Here is a 12347-nt window from a genome sequence, read left to right on the forward strand (position 1 = left end):
CTCAGAGGTACTATACAGTACGGATTATGGTACAGATAGACAAAGGGAGTGAAGCTGCAAGGCTTCACGGATGTGGATTGGGCACGTAGTCCATAAGACCGAAAGAGCACTTCTGGAGGAATCTTTAACCTTGGTTAAGCTGCAGTTTCTTGTTATAGCAGGAAATAGAGATCAATTGCACTTAGCTCAGCAGAGGCTGAATACATGGTTGTGAGTCAGGCAGCACGTGAGGCCATTTGGATGCGAAGATTCTAGTGGGATTGTTTGGTCAAATGATGGATCCTACTATCATATATTGTGATAATTAGAGTTGCATTAAACTCTCTGAGAATCCAGTGTTTCATGATAGGTCCAAGCATATAGATATCCGTTACCATCATCTACGGGACTGTGTGGTCAAGAGGATCATGATGTTGCAGTATGTTTTGACCGAGGAGAAGGATGTAGATATTTTGACTAAGGCATTGTCAAAATGCAAGTTCGAGTTGCAAAGAGACAGGATCACGGTTATTGATAATCCCTTTCTTATTGAGAGGGAGTATGGAAAAGTGTGCAACAAGAAATGCTAAAAATAGAAATTGCTAAAAATAGCACTGCTATAAATAGCCAAGCTATAAATAGAATTTCAGCCATTAGAGACCTTAGCTACAATGGGTGAAAAGTGAAAGTGTCAAAAATAATTTTTCTAAAAATAGCATTTCCGGATCCCTTCTTATTTTAGTTAGTCCCTGGACTAAACATAGGAAGTAAAATTCGAATTTGATATCAACAAGAGTTTGAAAATTAATTAATTAATTCATATTGAGTTAATTAGCTAAGGAAAATCAAGCTTGAAGTCTATGTGAGGACATGCAACAATTTCTCCATTGATTGAGGAATTTAACCTTCAGTTAAAGAGATAAGGATAAGTTGTAATATTGAGTTGTAATCAGTTGACTTAGATTAACTTAGTCAAGTCCAGTTAGATTAATTTAACAGTTTGTTAAATTAATGAGAGTTCAGTTAATTAATGCTTGCATGCATATAACTACTGTAATTCAGATAATTGAGTATTCACTCATGGATAACTCATGCACGTCAGTTCAGTCAGAGACCCAGTTGAGATTAGATGGAGGGATAGTGTACTATCAGTTTCTAGGATATTCCTTAGTGAATATTCCTTGCATGCAGAAGGAATGTTTTTCCTTATGGATTGCACAATTGGACCTAAGGTTATAGTGAGTGTGATCAGGCCAATTCACACATGTGATATGATTGGACCCCAAACAAAACTGCACATGGAAATAGGAGTCTTGGAGGGATTAAGGAAGATATATTCTATGTCTATTGAGTCTGTGAACTGTATTGTTTTGATTACAAAGGGAGTAGGATAGCTTGAGAGCTGATTATTTTTGTAACTTGAACAAGATTTCCACTTGTATGATAATACAAAGTTGGGGTTTTAGGCTGGTGCTTTCCCTAGTGATATATCTTCTATGTTATGGTTGATTACTTCTCATTCTTAGTTACATCTGTTCATGCTTGATGTTGCTCATGTTCGATTAAGCTTCCGCTAAATTGTTTGTAGAAGTAGATCAAGCGTTTTGCTTTAATACATTGCATTACTAGGTGATCTACACTGGGAATTTCTACACTTGCATGAGTGAAAACTCCCTCAATATACACTTGTTTCTTGAGAAGCTAATACAAAAGAAGAAAGAAGTACCTAATACATCACATTTCTCATGGGATTACTTCTTGTTTTGGGGTAGCCAAGGGGTTACTCCAAGAATGTATGAACATCAAATAGGCCAAATGCCCCAAGCGCTACATACACAAACATTAGTTTAGCCAAACTTGAATAAATTTAGATTATTAGAATCTAGTTATAACTTTTTACACTATTTGTTTTTTAGATTGTTCTTTGGTGAAAAGGGTTATTTGACCTCCATAGATGAGTATAAATAGAAGGTGTTCAGCCTCCTTTGTAAATAAGTTCGATCTACAATCAAGGAGTTTGATATGAGGTGCAAAATTCAAGAAGGAAGTGAAGAAAGGCAAGTTGAAAATCAAGATTTTGGTCAAGATTTTCCCTAACTCTCTCTCACACATGTTTTAGTGGCAAAAGTTGTAGACTTATTGTGTGTTTGAAATATTGAAGCTATGGGTAGAAATTATGAGTTGATGAATTTCAAGGGGTGTTTCCCTAGAATTCAACCTAATTTTGTGCCCACCCTCTTTATTATTTTTCCACTTGATAATTGTTTAATTAGGAATATATAATAAAGAAAAAAAAGAAGATAAATAAAGTTAAGAAGAAAATATTAAAGTTAAGGAACAATTGATTTAATTTAACTTCCACATTGCATTCTCCAACAATTTTGTAGGGACTCTTATATATATACCTCTCATATTATTCTTCTCAATTAAGTTCTCCTTTCTCTTCTTTACTCTATTGATCTCACATATTAAAACAAATCAATATAAAATATTATTCAAGGAAAAACGTCCCATTATAGATACGCTTGATATTTAACATGGGATGAAACATATTTTCTATACTTCCATCATTAACCTAAAAATATATTTAGGCCGAAACAAAAAAGTATACCAAAGATAAGGCAAGTAATAGCAATTTTCATCGTCTCCATTTCTACTTTTTCCACATTAACATAGAGCCAAACCAAACATCTTTCACAGAGGGTCTTGAGAAAATACACGAAATGAAACATCTCATGATATAAGCCTCATTTATATTTTATTTTCAATATCATATTATAGTGACATATGTTTATCTATTATTTCATAGTAATTTAAATATGTAATATAATTGTAAAAGGTAAGTTAATCAAGTTTTTATTAATATAAATATTTTAAAACAATATTAATTAAAAGTTAATTTGGTTAACTCTAACCTTTTTATAAATAGTTTAAAAAGTATTTGTATTCAAAAAAATAAAACTATTTTTATTTATTTTTATTTTTAGATGTGAGAATATGAAAAATATATTATCAACTAGAAATGAAAGTAGATTTTATTTTTACTTACATGTATATAAAGTCCAAGAATGAGTGTGTGAACAACAATAACAAATATTTCAAACCATTGATATACTAAACAATTTCCCCCACATCCAAGGTTGACTAATAAGGATATAGACAACGAATTCATTATGATTGACAAGTATTACACCAATATTTATACTATGGTTAGAGAAAGTGATGCATTTTCTATCATGGAACTAGAAAATAATCTAGAGAAAGTTCATTATAATTTATTGCAATGCAATAAATAGAAAAACAGATGTAGAAAAACACATTAAGTAAAGAAATGTTAATACCACATTATTTTTCAAGATTCCAAACAAGATGTTATATGTGTCCAATATAGTCATTTGATCATATCAACTCTGTTGTAGTTGAAAGAAATGAAGAATAGAAAAAAATATGACAATGGAAGTTATTGATAAAATTTCAAGATAACAATCTTGAAAATTTTCCACTTACACACTGTTAGAGGAAAATTTCTTTATATATAGATGTGTAATTGTAAATTATATTAAGTTTATTATTGTCTCCTAGATAGTTACCCAATTGGACCATAAATTAATTTCATAGGTAGATATGTTGTCTTGAATTTAAGGAGACAAAGACTTCTTATATTGTTATATATTTCTTATATTGTGATATTCATGTATATTCTAATATTATAACAATAAAAAAAAGTTAATGAATAATGTTATAAGTAGTGCATGACGTATTAAATTTATAAATGGGGATGCTATATTTTCAAGAGCAGAGGATTGTCAACTATGAAATTCTAATTTTTGATAAGAGATGTTATTCATTTACAACGTTATATTGTTATTTAAATAAAGTATTTTTCAGCTATATTGTTATGTTATTACACTATAATTTTGTTATATCTCTTAAATGTAGCATCATAGTTTGACTATGTGGTTGAGAATTAAACCACATTATACCTTTTATAAGATTGGGATATTGATTTAGAGCCAAGATGAAATATATTGTTAGATATAGAGTCTCTACCATTTTTATTTCTAATTTAAATGTCTCAGTTCATAGTTTATATTCTAGTTCAGATCTCTAAACTAAGAGTTTATACTTTAGTTAAACTTTCTGACAAGAAGAGTATGGGATTCCAGTTAAACCTCTTTCCTAAAAATTTAAATGATATAAATAAAGAAAAATTAAAATATGGGTGCTTATTCTGCCTAGCCCACAAAAACTAGAGTAGTTTCTTTTAACCTAGCCATTGAAAGCTAGAGTAGTTGAAAACTAGAGTAGTTTCTTTTTCCTCACGATTTAAAATCACAGTAGTGGCTTCCCCACGAGAGGATTTTGCATCGTGACCAAAAGTGTTAAGCAGAGATGTGGGTAAGTAAATTTATGCATGCATGATATAGAATCAAATGTTAAAAAAAACTGATTTTAAGGTGAATACAGGTTAGTCATAATATCCTAATTATTGATAGCATGTTGTTCGTTATAAAACAAATAAAATGTCATTTTCATAGAAATTTATTTTAGACCTACATAAAATAATTAGGATATATAGTTTGTCATGTATAGTGTTTAAGAAATGTGTTTGCAGTTGGTAGTTTCAATTAAAGAGTATTGTAGACAAGGAAAATTTTAGGGGCTAATGTTCGCCCAGTGGGCTAATTTTCCATGATTTTTCCACAAAAAAGATTCGCCAATTTCCAATTTTATAAAAGACGATTCGCCCAAATTTTAGAATATAAAATTATTTTACCTTAAAAATCGCCAACATTGTATAGAGGCTATATATAAAACCATTATAAATTTGAATAATTTTACAAATATATCAATAAACATTTTATAGTTTGCATATTAGGGATTAGTGAGATTCGCCAATGTTTTTAAACTTCAAGAAATTTTTCCATCCTTAAAATTTTCCTTGATTGTAGAGTATCTTTGGTTTTAGACTTTGGCAATTAGATATATAGAAGTGGGTCTCTTGAGACACAAACAAAGGGGTTTCAGACACCTATTTGGTATCTCCTTTTATTTTCACCTTAAAATTGGATGGTTGTTATTATTAGTAATCCATCAATGTTGACGATAACATGTTGTGTCGAATAACATAAACTATAAATTGCACCATATGTTGCAAAGGAAACGCAGTAGGGCATCGCAAAGAGTAGCATAAAATATTATGTGATATGTTATGGGATTTAATTGAATATTTAAATGATAAATATGAATTAAGGATAACAATCAGGGTTTATCCCAATGAAGCATGTCTCATACTAATCAAATTCACACGCATCACACAAATAAGGTCAAATCCTTTAAAAAATTTAAATCAAATCCACATGCATCATATAGATAATTTGAATCCTTTCAATTTTTTCAGGCTTCAAACTAATTCACTATTGTATTAATCATATCTTCTTGCATTACAAAAACAAGTTCCAATCCATTCAAAATTTTTAATGAAATCCTCATGCATCATCCATAGAAATTGAATTATTTAAACTTTTTCATCCTTAAGAATAATTTACTATTGCTAATAATTTGCATTTGGTGGGCCATAGCCATACATTGGCATGGAACATTGATTTTAGAAATGTCAGGCAAGAAATAAAAGATCCACTTAGTGGGTATTATGGGGTCTCCATTGATTTCCATGATTATTCCTCTAAATAATGGGAATATCAGTCAAAATCTCAAATTGCATACAATGAAGCTTCCAAACTATAAATATTTTTGGATAGCATATTGTACCTCACATATTATTGGTTATTAATGTGGATTAAATACAATATTCATTACCATGTCTTGTTTCAAAATTTGTATATTGTCACGTTCTATTGTTCCCGATCAAGGTTTTCCTTTCCCAGTTTATGTTTTTTTGCAAGCCTCTTTCATGCTCTCGGGATTGTGCTTGAGACTTAAAATATAGATTCCTTAAGATCCTTGGGACTATTTGGAAGAGATTCTTTTTGAATTCATATGTAAAATATGATATGTATTGTGTTTTATGTTGTAAATATGATATACATATCCATTTGTAATAATTGAAAATGACCTATGTGTAGATATTCCTTTGATAATAGTAAAAGTTTTGTCTCTCAACCCCTTCTTTTTTATTTTTCTATCCCATTATTTGTTTTTAAATGGAAATTCTATTAGATACTTTTCGTTACAAAGGTCCATCATCAAGAAGACATAGGTATACCCTATCCAACAAGGAAGGAAAGTAACAATCAACTCTTTCCTAGCAACCAACTCTGATCTAGAAGTTGTATGTTATCCCAAATGGACTAAATTACTTACCTAATGGAAGGTTGTTGGACATAAGATTTTCCACTTAGAAGAAATATTAGTCACCCATAAAATGTTTCTAGACACAATCTTTTCCACTTATAAGGAATGCACTTAACTATGATCATATCTTAGACATGCATGTTTGCTTGGGTGATTGATCATGCCATTTTCTTTCCATGCAATGAACATATCTTAAAAGTAATAAAGCTTTCAATCATCTGAAGGGTCATTTCAAATGAAATTTAAAATTTTGAATGTGAGTTTATCCCCTATTCCATGTTAAAAAAATGTCATTTGAGTGGCAAATGTATTTCAGCATTAAAGAAACTAGGGAAAGATCCTCATTTAAAAACCCCTTAAATCACAATCATGGTGAAAATACTCAAGATAAATACAAAAATAGTTCGAGTTAGTGTAGGGTTTCAATCATTCATCTGAATGGGCATTGTGTTAAACCACAAATCCATGTTTTCAAATGTAATTTAAACTTTGGAAAGTGCATTTATATTCTATCGCACATGAATTAAATGTCATTTTAGTGGAAAATGAATTCTATATTTAAAGCAATCAGGGAGAAATTCTTCATTTCAAAACCTCTAATTTAACATCACAACTGAAATATTCTTTATCTTTATGCCTATAAAAAAATTACCTCTTCCATTTTCTTTCCTAGCTCCACACTATTAAATATGAGCACTTGTGGATTCGTTTGTTTTGTTTGTCACTCTCACTTTTGTATAACAGAAGCCGTTGTTATTTTTGTTTCATACTAACATTCAAGATTATGCACATGGATCTATGAATGTATGATCTAAGGAAGAATAATTGGAAAAGGATGCATCCATGTCAACTCTTGATTTTGGTTTCCTTGTAGGAGTAATTAACAAAAGAGTGTATGTAGTTGGAGGTTATAGTAGGCGCCTTCTCAAAGGCTATTAGCTCCCTTGCTTGGAATTTTATGATCGCATTGAAAACACATGGAGGGATGCAAAAAGTGCACCAGGTTCCATTGCTGACAATCCTTCTAATCTTCTTAAACATGTAGTAGTGGTAGATGGGAATTTATGTGTAACAATACCATAGAACATTAGAGTTTAGATGAATGGGGAAAGTACTATCTCGTTACAGATCCATGGTCACAAATAAAGTTGGGCTTACATGAAGGATGGGGGAAGCCATGCATTGTTATAGATGCTAAGCTCTACATTAATCATTTTAGTGGTTATAAGCAATATATTCCATAACATGTTTATTGGGTGACTATAAAGTGTCACCTTGAAGATTTTCTCTTGGGTTGGGATCCAAAATTTATTTTAGCAACGCCAAGTAGAAAAAAGATGATTTACTTGGTGGGTATTATGGGGTCTACACTCATTTCCATAATAGTTCATCTAAATAATGGGAACATGAGTCAAAATATCAAATTGTATACAATGAAGATTCCAAATGGTATACAATGAAGATTCCAAATGGTATAGCTTGGGGCATTGTACCTAACACATTCTTGGTTATCAATGTGCATTATTAAATGCAATATTCATTACCAAGTCTCATTTCAAAGTTTGTATATCAACACCTTATATTGTTGCCAATCAGGGTTCTTATATCATAACAAAGAATGCAAATTTCCTATGGAACAAACAATTAATGGTGATATTGATAGAGTTTTATAGAGTTTACCTAAGTGGGTTCCATTCTTATTCTGATCTTAAGTGATTTCAATGAAATAGTTACACATTATACCCTTGATTTCCTTCTATGTAAAAATGGGTATAGTTTATAAAAGCCACACAAAATTCCTCGTATAATAAGTGAACCATGATGAGAGAGAGGCCACAAAAAAGACCTAGTATGCCATCTATAGGAAAAACTAGACACCATACCTTAAGAGTCAAAACAAGGAAATGCCACAAGTACCACATAAAAAATAAATTTAAAAAAGCTAGAACTTGTGGAGCCCTATAAGAGTAACAAGAGAGACCATAGTGGAGAATGCCACAACAAGAAGGAGATCCATATGGTACTGAAGACAAAAACCATGGTAGCATGACTTAATGCAACGAACTCATCCCAATGTCAAACTTTAAGTTATAATTGTTTATGATAACCTTAAAACAATAAAATGTTATTACTTTTATTAGATGCTATACATTTCATTAAAATGAAAAATTAGTTAATAAATAAATTTAAATCAACAATTATTAGAAATTTATAGTTTGTATTACATTTGCAAAATTCAAGCATCTATTTTTCCTATATCAATTTATGTATTAAAAAGTAATAATGTCATCCATAATTATATTACTTAATTCTTAAGGAAAAATAACCCCACTTACTACAAATATTTCAAAATGTTGGAAATTGAGTAATTGAAACAATTATATATGTATCTCAACACGAAAATGCTATTATTTTTATTTGATGTTATATATTTCATTGAAATAAAAAATTAGTTAAAAAATATATTTTAATCAATCATTCTTAGAAATGAAAAATTAGTTAATAAAATAGATGTAAATCAACAACTCAATTAATTTGTATTACATTTGAGAAATTCAAGGGTCCATTTTTTTCAATTAATTTATGTATTGACAATTAAAAATATCATCCAAAATTATATTACCAAATTATTAAAAAAAATAACAAAAACCCCACTTACTACAAATCTTGAAAAATGTTGGACATTGATTAATTGAAACACTTGTATTTGTGTCTCTACAACAAATATATATTGATATGAAACCTAAGCTATGACATCCATTCCAAATTAGACATGAATCATTGTTTCCAAACAAACTCTTTGCCAATAATAAGAAATACTTATTAGTCTCTTAGCATCTTTCTCACCTAATGCTACCACAAATATATGTCATTACCATTATGGATTACCCATAAAAGCCAACAACAATAATTTTTGCACTGCTTTCCTATTGGTGTCCCCTTGAAACGATGACTTGTGACTATGATTTTTATATAGGTTAGACATTGTCTTGTATTTGTACAAGGAATCATTGTTTTTTCAACTCTTCTAATATTCTTGTGCTCTCAAAGCTATGAATTATGACCATGGACCAAATTTTCTCGCATGAGAGAGAAGCCACAAAAAATACCTCCTCTAATGTGTTGAGCCACGATGAGAGAGAAGCCACACAAAAGACCTCCTAAGCCACCTATAGGAAAAAAGAGAGGTCATACCCTAGCAATCAACACATTAGGAAGGAAATTATAAAAGTATTGCATAACAAATAAATTGAGAAAATCCAAAACTTGTCAAACCCTATAAGAGTAACCAAAGAGCCCATAGTGGAGAAGGCCACAAAAAGAACAAGATCCATATGCTACAAAAAAAAAAACATGAGAGTTACTATGGTAACATGAGGTAATGCAACTAACCCATCTAGTTGTCAAAAATTATGTTATGATTGTTTATAATAATCTTAAAACAATAAAATGTTATTATTTTTATTTGATGTTATATATTTCATTAAAATGAAAAATTAGTTAATAAAATAAATTTAAATAAAAGAATATTTGAAGTTTATAGTTTTTATTACAATTGCAAAATTCAAGCACTTTTTTTTTAAAATCGATTTATGTAATAAAAAATAATAAAATAGTCCCAAATTATTGGTGAGCACCAGTATTGCAGCAATAATGTTGCAACTCTCGTGCTTCCTACTTTACTTTTATCAACCCGGTAGTTCGTAAAAAACTTGGAAGCGACGGTGCTGTATGCACAAGTACTAGTTCTTACTGCGGGTTGTCACTTGGTCAGCTGGCACAAGATCACTAGGAGCTCAAGCCAAATTCTATCGATTCCAAAAGAAGCTCTATATGTGATGAAAGAAAGGAAAGCTTACTTTAGAGAGGCTACTCTACTTGTAGAAGGGAAAAGAAGACTGGAATGTAAAGTAAACCTAGAAAACCCTACTTAACCCACTAATCCTACTTTTACAGAAAGAAAGATGAAAAACCATGAAATGAATGCCATTACCTACTAGGAAGTAAACAACATATACTCAAGGTATTTCTAGAAGTAAATGATAAAAAAACATCTTTTTAGATTTTTATGTGAAATTGTCATGCATGTAATTTATTTGATTGTGAATGTGACAGTGATTAGGTGGCGATGGAGGGTGGTTTTGGGACTTTAGAAGATGTAAGATGGTGTGGATGGGTCCTAGGAGGTCTCAGGTGGCCTTCTGGAGGCCTTTCCCACAATCAGACTTCAAAAACAAGCCTACGGGAAAATCTACAAGAGACTGTAGGGGATCTACAGGAGGTCTACAGGAGGATGCCGAGAGCAGTTTTGAAGGTTCTGAAGCTGTGAGAGTGGGCAAAAAGGGTAGCTCAAGGCTAGGATGATCTCTTAAGGTGCCTAGGGGTCACCAAGGATTTCTAGGAGAGGAAAATATGTTCGAGAGAGAGTAAGAAATCCTATGGAAAAACGAAGAAAACTAAGGCAGATTTGAGGTGAACTTTGGGCGACCTGTAGGGCATAGATTAAGGAGAGAATGTGATGGCTGGTATGTTGACTTGCTGTGAGAAGAGATTTTCTGCAAAAGGACCTGAAAATCAAATAAGGAGATCAAGCAAGCAAGGAAACTAAGTACATCAAAAAATAGAATTTTGCATCAAGCTAATCTAGACTGTGAGCTATGGAAACAAATGCTGAGAAATTCTATAATGAGAGGAAGCATGGAAGGAAACTTATTGCAAGAAAGACATGGGCATGGTGAAAGAGATCTAAAGCAAAGCATTAACCTTCTAACAAAATGCAACACTAGAAATCCTATGGGGAAGGCAAATGTGTGTTTGTGTGGCAGCAAGAGGGTCTTGGCCTTAGTTCATGGTCCCAAGGGGAGGAAAGGAGGCCAAGGCTCTGTTTATGGCCTTTTTGTATATTCTTTCGATCACTGTTCAACCTGATATAGAAAAATCGAATGAAAACAAGCTTCTAAATTACTAGAAGCAACCTATTCTTAACGAAGAAAGAAATTTACCTAACAACAACTAATCCATAAACTGAAACAAAGCATATAAATACAAACAAGAGGAGTGTGGTTGCTTGGATTGGGCCCTAACAGAAGAGCTTCAGCCCTCTGAGGTAACTCAGTGCTAGCTCAAAAAGGATCTCATCTTTATTATCAAAATAATAATAGGATTACATGAAACTGTCAACAAAAGTAAGCTCGAAGTTGAGCATAGCAAAGTTCCAACAAAAATTCGAAAATTTTACTAACTTCCTAATGAGGCCCCAGGCCTTTGTAATTATACAACTGAAGCTCCCAACAACTTCCCTAAAATCACAGAGGCTTGGCTCCCAAAACTCGAGATAAACATAAGTTTTCCTCCACTTGCTTGGCTGCCTCCTAGTGCATTGATTTGGCTATTTGTGCTCTGAGCCACATGAAGGAGAATTCAAAGTGGGCAGTCATAAATGAGGGCGATACAGTCCTATAAATCCTCTCCTTTGTCCACGTAGAATTATTGTTGCATTAAACATATATTAGACTCCATGGCAACATAACCAATCCAACTCACTCCATAAGCATAATTATAATTAAAAACATGCAATTAGCTAAGAGAATGGTTGATTAAACTATGTTAGGAGGAAAAAAGGGCCCATATAATTACACATTTATGGGGCTCATCATCACCCCCCCATTGAAGGTGTTGCTCATCCTCTAAGCAACTTAGTCCATCTCCTCATCTTTGATGGCCCTGATGGCCTCCCTGACATCCAATGCTTCTTGTGTGAGCTCCTCTTCTCTGTCATGGAATCCTACCTTTCTATCCACCTCTTCCCACTGTTGTTTCTCTTCCTCCTCTTTTCTGCCTTCTAGCATGCTTAGCAGCAGTGGGGGGCTCAATTTTAGGCCAATCCAATTGACCTTGAAATTCTGCATAGAGCGCTTGTACAGTCGCACTCTCCTTAATGCTTCTTTCATCCTTGTTGGGGAGTGATACTCCCTAATCTACAAACTGTATGGTAGGGTGTTCCACCTCCTCATACAAGCATGAATACAGTCATCCCGAAGTAACCTTGATAT

Source organism: Pinus tabuliformis, chromosome J, assembly GCF_031772625.1.
Source record: "Pinus tabuliformis cultivar Carrire ecotype Pingquan chromosome J, CPIR1, whole genome shotgun sequence".
In the NCBI taxonomy this organism is placed as follows: domain Eukaryota; kingdom Viridiplantae; phylum Streptophyta; class Pinopsida; order Pinales; family Pinaceae; genus Pinus; species Pinus tabuliformis.